The sequence below is a fragment of the Podarcis raffonei genome, chromosome 8, assembly GCF_027172205.1.
Source record: "Podarcis raffonei isolate rPodRaf1 chromosome 8, rPodRaf1.pri, whole genome shotgun sequence".
Classification (NCBI taxonomy): domain Eukaryota; kingdom Metazoa; phylum Chordata; class Lepidosauria; order Squamata; family Lacertidae; genus Podarcis; species Podarcis raffonei.
The window spans coordinates 86,073,086-86,081,519 of NC_070609.1; positions in this window are offsets into that span (position 1 = coordinate 86,073,086).

The window sequence follows — 8,434 nt, forward strand, 5'->3', positions numbered from 1 at the left end:
TTCTGTTTCTGATGATAAAAACCCATCTGTTTCCACTGAAACAGCTTTCAGGGGATCGTTTGCAACAGTTTGGCACCATTTCTGAGTGAATTGCAGAACGTCAGATTTTTGCTGAAATTGTGACCGCGCGGCTTAGGGATTTTTTCAAAAAAAAGTTGTTCCGCAAGTTCAGACTTCGAGGGCTAATTCTATTTGTGATGATAAAAACCCATCTGTTTCCACCGAAACAGCTTTGAGGGGATCGTTTGCAACCGTTTGGCACCATTTTTGAGTGAATTGCAGAACGTCAGTTTTTTTGCTGAAATTGTGACCGCGCGGCTTAGGTATTTTTTCAAAAAAAAGTTGTTCGGACGTCGAGGGCGAATTCTGTTTCTGATGTTTAAAACCCAACTGTTTCCACCGAAACAGCTTTCGGGGGATCGTTTGCAACAGTTTGGCACCATTTCTGAGTGAATTGCAGAACGTCAGATTTTTGCTGAAATTGTGACCGCGCGGCTTAGGGATTTTTTTAAAAAAAAGTTGTTCAGACGTCGAGGGCTAATTCTGTTTCTGATGATAAAAACCCATCTGTTTCCACCGAAACAGCTTTCAGGGGATCGTGTGCAACAGTTTGGCACCATTTCTGAGTGAATTGCAAAACGTCAGATTTTTGCTGAAATTGTGACCGCGCGGCTTAGGGATTTTTTCAAAAAAAAGTTGTTCGGACGTCGAGGGCGAATTCTGTTTCTGATGATAAAAACCCATCTGTTTCCACCGAAACAGCTTTCAGGGGATCGTTTGCAACAGTTTGGCACCATTTCTGAGTGAATTGCAGAACGTCATATTTTTGCTGAAATTGTGACCGCGCGGCTTAGGGATTTTTTCAAAAAAAAGTTGTTCGGACGTCGAGGGCTAATTCTGTTTCTGATGATAAAAACCCATCTGTTTCCACCGAAACAGCTTTCAGGGGATCGTTTGCAACAGTTTGGCACCATTTCTGAGTGAATTGCAAAACGTCAGATTTTTAATGAAATTGTGACCGCGCGGCTTAGGGATTTTTTCAAAATAAGGTTGTTCCGCAAGTTCAGACTTTGAGGGCTAATTCTGTTTGTGATGATAAAAACCCATCTGTTTCCACCGAAACAGCTTTCAGGGGATCGTTTGCAACCGTTTGGCACCATTTTTGAGTGAATTGCAGAACGTCAGATTTTTGCTGAAATTCTGACCGCGCGGCTTAGGGATTTTTTCAAAAAAAAGTTGTTCGGACGTCGAGGGCGAATTCTGTTGCTGATGTTTAAAACCCAACTATTTCCACCGAAACAGCTTTCGGGGGATCGTTTGCAACAGTTTGGCACCATTTTTGAGTGAATTGCAGAACGTCAGATTTTTGCTGAAATTCTGACCGCGCGGCTTAGGGATTTTTTAAAAAAAATGTTGTTCGGACGTCGAGGGCTAATTCTGTTTCTGATGATAAAAACCCATCTGTTTCCACCGAAACAGATTTCGGGGGATCGTTTGCAACAATTTGGCACCATTTCTGAGTGAATTGCAGAACGTCAGATTTTTGCTGAAATTCTGACCGCGCGGCTTAGGGATTTTTTTAAAAAAATGTTGTTCGGACGTCGAGGGCTAATTCTGTTTCTGATGATAAAAACCCATCTGTTTCCAGCGAAACAGATTTCGGGGGATCGTTTGCAACAGTTATCACCATTTCTGAGTAAATTGTAGAACGTCAGATTTTTGCTGAAATTGTGACCGCGCGGCTTAGGGATTTTTTAAAAATAAGGTTGTTCCGCAAGTTCAGACTTTGAGGGCTAATTCTCTTTGTGATGATAAAAACCCATCTGTTTCCACCGAAACAGCTTTCAGGGGATCGTTTGCAACAGTTTGGCACCATTTCTGAGTGAATGGCAGAACGTCAGATTTTTGCTGAAATTGTGACCGCGCGGCTTAGGGATTTTTTCAAAAAAAAGTTGTTCGGACGTCGAGGGCGAATTCTGTTTCTGATGTTTAAAACCCAACTGTTTCCACCGAAACAGCTTTCGGGGGATCGTTTGCAACTTTTTGGCACCATTTTTGAGTGAATTGCAGAACGTCAGATTTTTGCTGAAATTCTGACCGCCCGGCTTAGGGATTTTTTCAAAAAAAAGTGGTTTGGACGTCGAGGGTTAATTCTGTTTCTGATGATAAAAACCCATCTGTTTCCACCAAAACAGCTTTCAGGGGATCGTTTGCAACAGTTTGGCACCATTTCTGAGTGAATTGCAGAACGTCAGATTTTTGCTGAAATTGTGACCGCGCGGCTTAGGGATTTTTTCAAAAAAAAGGTTTTCAGACTTCGAGGGCTAATTCTGTTTCTGATGTTTAAAACCCATCTGTTTCCACCGAAAAAACTTTTGGGGGATCGTTTGCAACCGTTTGGCACCATTTTTGAGTGAATTGCAGAACGTCAGATTTTTGCTGAAATTGTGACCGCGCGGCTTAGGTATTTTTTCAAAAAAAAGTTGTTCGGACGTCGAGGGCGAATTCTGTTGCTGATGTTTAAAACCCAACTGTTTCCACCGAAACAGCTTTCAGGGGATCGTTTGCAACACTTTGGCACCATTTCTGAGTAAATTGTAGAACGTCAGATTTTTGCTGAAATTGTGACCGCGCGGCTTAGGGATTTTTTAAAAATAAGGTTGTTCCGCAAGTTCAGACTTTGAGGGCTAATTCTGTTTGTGATGATAAAAACCCATCTGTTTCCACCGAAACAGCTTTCAGGGGATCGTTTGCAACCATTTGGCACCATTTCTGAGTGAATTACAGAACGTCAGATTTTTGCTGAAATTGTGACCGCGCGGCTTAGGGATTTTTTCAAAAAAAAGTGGTTCGCACGTCGAGGGCTAATTCTGTTTCTGATGATAAAAACCCATCTGTTTCCACCGAAACAGCTTTCAGGGGATCGTTTGCAACCGTTTGGCACCATTTCTGAGTGAATTACAGAACGTCAGATTTTTGCTGAAATTGTGACCGCGCGGCTTAGGGATTTTTTCAAAAAAAAGTTGTTCCGCAAGTTCAGACTTCGAGGGCTAATTCTATTTGTGATGATAAAAACCCATCTGTTTCCACCGAAACAGCTTTCAGGGGATCGTTTGCAACCGTTTGGCACCATTTTTGAGTGAATTGCAGAATGTCAGTTTTTTTGCTGAAATTGTGACCGCGCGGCTTAGGTATTTTTTCAAAAAAATGTTGTTCGGACGTCGAGGGCGAATTCTGTTTCTGATGTTTAAAACCCAACTGTTTCCACCGAAACAGCTTTCGGGGGATCGTTTGCAACAGTTTGGCACCATTTCTGAGTGAATTGCAGAACGTCAGATTTTTGCTGAAATTGTGACCGCGCGGCTTAGGGATTTTTTTTTAAAAAAGTTGTTCAGACGTTGAGGGCTAATTCTGTTTCTGATGATAAAAACCCATCTGTTTCCACCGAAATAGCTTTCAGGGGATCGTGTGCAACAGTTTGGCACCATTTCTGAGTGAATTGCAGAACGTCAGATTTTTGCTGAAATTGTGACCGCGCGGCTTAGGGATTTTTTCAAAAAAAAGTTGTTCGGACGTCAAGGACTAATTCTGTTTCTGATGATAAAAACCCATCTGTTTCCACCGAAACAGCTTTCAGGGGATCGTTTGCAACAGTTTGGCACCATTTCTGAGTGAATTGCAGAACGTCAGATTTTTGCTGAAATTGTGACCGCGCGGCTTAGGGATTTTTTCAAAAAAAAGTTGTTCGGACGTCGAGGGCTAATTCTGTTTCTGATGATAAAAACCCATCTGTTTCCACTGAAACAGCTTTCAGGGGATCGTTTGCAACAGTTTGGCACCATTTCTGAGTGAATTGCAGAACGTCAGATTTTTGCTGAAATTGTGACCGCGCGCCTTAGGGATTTTTTAAAAATAAGGTTGTTCCGCAAGTTCAGACTTTGAGGGCTAATTCTGTTTGTGATGATAAAAACCCATCTGTTTCCACCGAAACAGCTTTCAGGGGATCGTTTGCAACCGTTTGGCACCATTTTTGAGTGAATTGCAGAACGTCAGATTTTTGCTGAAATTGTGACCGCGCGGCTTAGGTATTTTTTCAAAAAAATGTTGTTCGGATGTCGAGGGCTAATTCTGTTTCTGATGACAAAAACCCATCTGTTTCCACCAAAACAGCTTTCAGGGAATCGTTTGCAACAGTTTGGCACCATTTCTGAGTGAATTGCAGAACGTCAGATTTTTGCTGAAATTGTGACCGCGCGGCTTAGGGATTTTTTTTAAAAAAAGTTGTTCAGACGTTGAGGGCTAATTCTGTTTCTGATGATAAAAACCCATCTGTTTCCACCGAAATAGCTTTCAGGGGATCGTGTGCAACAGTTTGGCACCATTTCTGAGTGAATTGCAGAACGTCAGATTTTTGCTGAAATTGTGACCGCGCGGCTTAGGGATTTTTTTTAAAAAAAGTTGTTCGGACGTCAAGGACTAATTCTGTTTCTGATGATAAAAACCCATCTGTTTCCACCGAAACAGCTTTCAGGGGATCGTTTGCAACAGTTTGGCACCATTTCTGAGTGAATTGCAGAACGTCAGATTTTTGCTGAAATTGTGACCGCGCGGCTTAGGGATTTTTTCAAAAAAAAGTTGTTCGGACGTCGAGGGCTAATTCTGTTGCTGATGTTTAAAACCCAACTGTTTCCACCGAAACAGATTTCGGGGGTTCTTTTGCAACCGTTTGGCACCATTTTTGAGTGAATTGCAGAACGTCAGATTTTTGCTGAAATTGTGACCGCGCGGCTTAGGGATTTTTTCAAAAAAAAGTTGTTCGGACGTCGAGGGCGAATTCTGTTTCTGATGTTTAAAACCCAACTGTTTCCACCGAAACAGATTTCGGGGGTTCTTTTGCAACAGTTTGGCACCATTTTTGAGTGAATTGCAGAACGTCAGATTTTTGCTGAAATTGTGACCGCGCGGCTTAGGGATTTTTTTTAAAAAAAGTTGTTCAGACGTTGAGGGCTAATTCTGTTTCTGATGATAAAAACCCATCTGTTTCCACCGAAATAGCTTTCAGGGGATCGTGTGCAACAGTTTGGCACCATTTTTGAGTGAATTGCAGAACGTCAGATTTTTGCTGAAATTGTGACCGCGCGGCTTAGGGATTTTTTCAAAAAAAAGTTGTTCGGACGTCGAGGGCGAATTCTGTTTCTGATGATAAAAACCCATCTGTTTCCACCGAAACAGCTTTCAGGGGATCGTTTGCAACAGTTTGGCACCATTTCTGAGTGAATTGCAGAACGTCAGATTTTTGCTGAAATTGTGACCGCGCGGCTTAGGGATTTTTTCAAAAAAAAGTTGTTCGGACGTCGAGGGCTAATTCTGTTTCTGATGATAAAAACCCATCTGTTTCCACCGAAACAGCTTTCAGGGGATCGTTTGCAACAGTTTGGCACCATTTCTGAGTGAATTGCAAAACGTCAGATTTTTAATGAAATTGTGACCGCGCGGCTTAGGGATTTTTTCAAAATAAGGTTGTTCCGCAAGTTCAGACTTTGAGGGCTAATTCTGTTTGTGATGATAAAAACCCATCTGTTTCCACCGAAACAGCTTTCAGGGGATCGTTTGCAACCGTTTGGCACCATTTTTGAGTGAATTGCAGAACGTCAGATTTTTGCTGAAATTGTGACTGCGCGGCTTAGGTATTTTTTCAAAAAAATGTTGTTCGGATGTCGAGGGCTAATTCTGTTTCTGATGACAAAAACCCAACTGTTTCCACCAAAACAGCTTTCAGGGGATCGTTTGCAACAGTTTGGCACCATTTCTGAGTGAATTGCAGAACGTCAGATTTTTGCTGAAATTGTGACCGCGCGGCTTAGGGATTTTTTTTAAAAAAAGTTGTTCAGCGTTGAGGGCTAATTCTGTTTCTGATGATAAAAACCCATCTGTTTCCACCGAAATAGCTTTCAGGGGATCGTGTGCAACAGTTTGGCACCATTTCTGAGTGAATTGCAGAACGTCAGATTTTTGCTGAAATTGTGACCGCGCGGCTTAGGGATTTTTTCAAAAAAAAGTTGTTCGGACGTCAAGGACTAATTCTGTTTCTGATGATAAAAACCCATCTGTTTCCACCGAAACAGCTTTCAGGGGATCGTTTGCAACAGTTTGGCACCATTTCTGAGTGAATTGCAGAACGTCAGATTTTTGCTGAAATTGTGACCGCGCGGCTTAGGGATTTTTTCAAAAAAAAGGTTTTCAGACTTCGAGGGCTAATTCTGTTTCTGATGTTTAAAACCCATCTGTTTCCACCGAAAAAACTTTTGGGGGATTGTTTGCAACCGTTTGGCACCATTTTTGAGTGAATTGCAGAACGTCAGATTTTTGCTGAAATTCTGACCGCGCGGCTTAGGGATTTTTTCAAAAAAAAGTTGTTCGGACGTCGAGGGCGAATTCTGTTGCTGATGTTTAAAACCCAACTGTTTCCACCGAAACAGATTTCGGGGGATCGTTTGCAACAGTTTGGCACCATTTCTGAGTGAATTGCAGAACGTCAGATTTTTGCTGAAATTGTTACCGCGCGGCTTAGGGATTTTTTTAAAAAAATGTTGCTCGGACTTCAAGGGCGAATTCTGTTGCTGATGATAAAAACCCATCTGTTTCCACCAAAACAGCTTTCAGGGGATCGTTTGCAACACTTTGGCACCATTTCTGAGTAAATTGTAGAACGTCAGATTTTTGCTGAAATTGTGACCGCGCGGCTTAGGGATTTTTTAAAAATAAGGTTGTTCCGCAAGTTCAGACTTTGAGGGCTAATTCTGTTTGTGATGATAAAAACCCATCTGTTTCCACCGAAACAGCTTTCAGGGGATCGTTTGCAACAGTTTGGCACCATTTCTGAGTGAATTGCAGAATATCAGATTTTTGCTGAAATTGTGACCGCGCGGCTTAGGGATTTTTTCAAAAAATGTTTTTCAGACTTCGAGGGCTAATTCTGTTTCTGATGTTTAAAACCCATCTGTTTCCACCGAAACAACTTTTGGGGGATCGTTTGCAACCGTTTGGCACCATTTTTGAGTGAATTGCAGAACGTCAGATTTTTGCTGAAATTGTGACCGCGCGGCTTAGGGATTTTTTCAAAAAAAAGTTGTTCGGACGTCGAGGGCGAATTCTGTTGCTGATGTTTAAAACCCAACTGTTTCCACCGAAACAGATTTCGGGGGTTCTTTTGCAACAGTTTGGCACCATTTTTGAGTGAATTGCAGAACGTCAGATTTTTGCTGAAATTCTGACCGCGCGGCTTAGTGATTTTTTCAAAAAAAAGTGGTTCGGACGTCGAGGGCTAATTCTGTTTCTGATGATAAAAACCCATCTGTTTCCACCGAAACAGCTTTCAGGGGATCGTTTGCAACAGTTTGGCACCATTTCTGAGTGAATTGCAGAACGTCAGATTTTTGCTGAAATTGTGACCGCGCGGCTTAGGGATTTTTTCAAAAAAAAGTTGTTCCGCAAGTTCAGACTTCGAGGGCTAATTCTATTTGTGATGATAAAAACCCATCTGTTTCCACCGAAACAGCTTTCAGGGGATCGTTTGCAACCGTTTGGCACCATTTTTGAGTGAATTGCAGAATGTCAGATTTTTGCTGAAATTGTGACCGCGCGGCTTAGGGATTTTTTCAAAAAAAAGTTTTTCGGACGTCGAGGGCGAATTCTGTTGCTGATGTTTAAAACCCAACTGTTTCCACCGAAACAGATTTCGGGGGTTCTTTTGCAACAGTTTGGCACCATTTTTGAGTGAATTGCAGAACGTCAGATTTTTGCTGAAATTCTGACCGCGCGGCTTAGTGATTTTTTTCAAAAAAAAGTGGTTCGGACGTCGAGGGCTAATTCTGTTTCTGATGATAAAAACCCATCTGTTTCCACCGAAACAGCTTTCAGGGGATCGTTTGCAACAGTTTGGCACCATTTCTGAGTGAATTGCAGAACGTCAGATTTTTGCTGAAATTGTGACCGCGCGGCTTAGGGATTTTTTTTAAAAAAAGTTGTTCAGACGTTGAGGGCTAATTCTGTTTCTGATGATAAAAACCCATCTGTTTCCACCGAAATAGGTTTCAGGGGATCGTGTGCAACAGTTTGGCACCATTTTTGAGTGAATTGCAGAACGTCAGATTATTGCTGAAATTGTGACCGCGCGGCTTAGGGATTTTTTCAAAAAAAAGTTGTTCGGACGTCGAGGGCGAATTCTGTTTCTGATGATAAAAACCCATCTGTTTCCACCGAAACAGCTTTCAGGGGATCGTTTGCAACAGTTTGGCACCATTTTTGAGTGAATTGCAGAACGTCAGATTTTTGCTGAAATTGTGACCGCGCGGCTTAGGGATTTTTTCAAAAAAAAGTTGTTCAGACGTCGAGGGCTAATTCTGTTTCTGATGATAAAAACCCATCTGTTTCC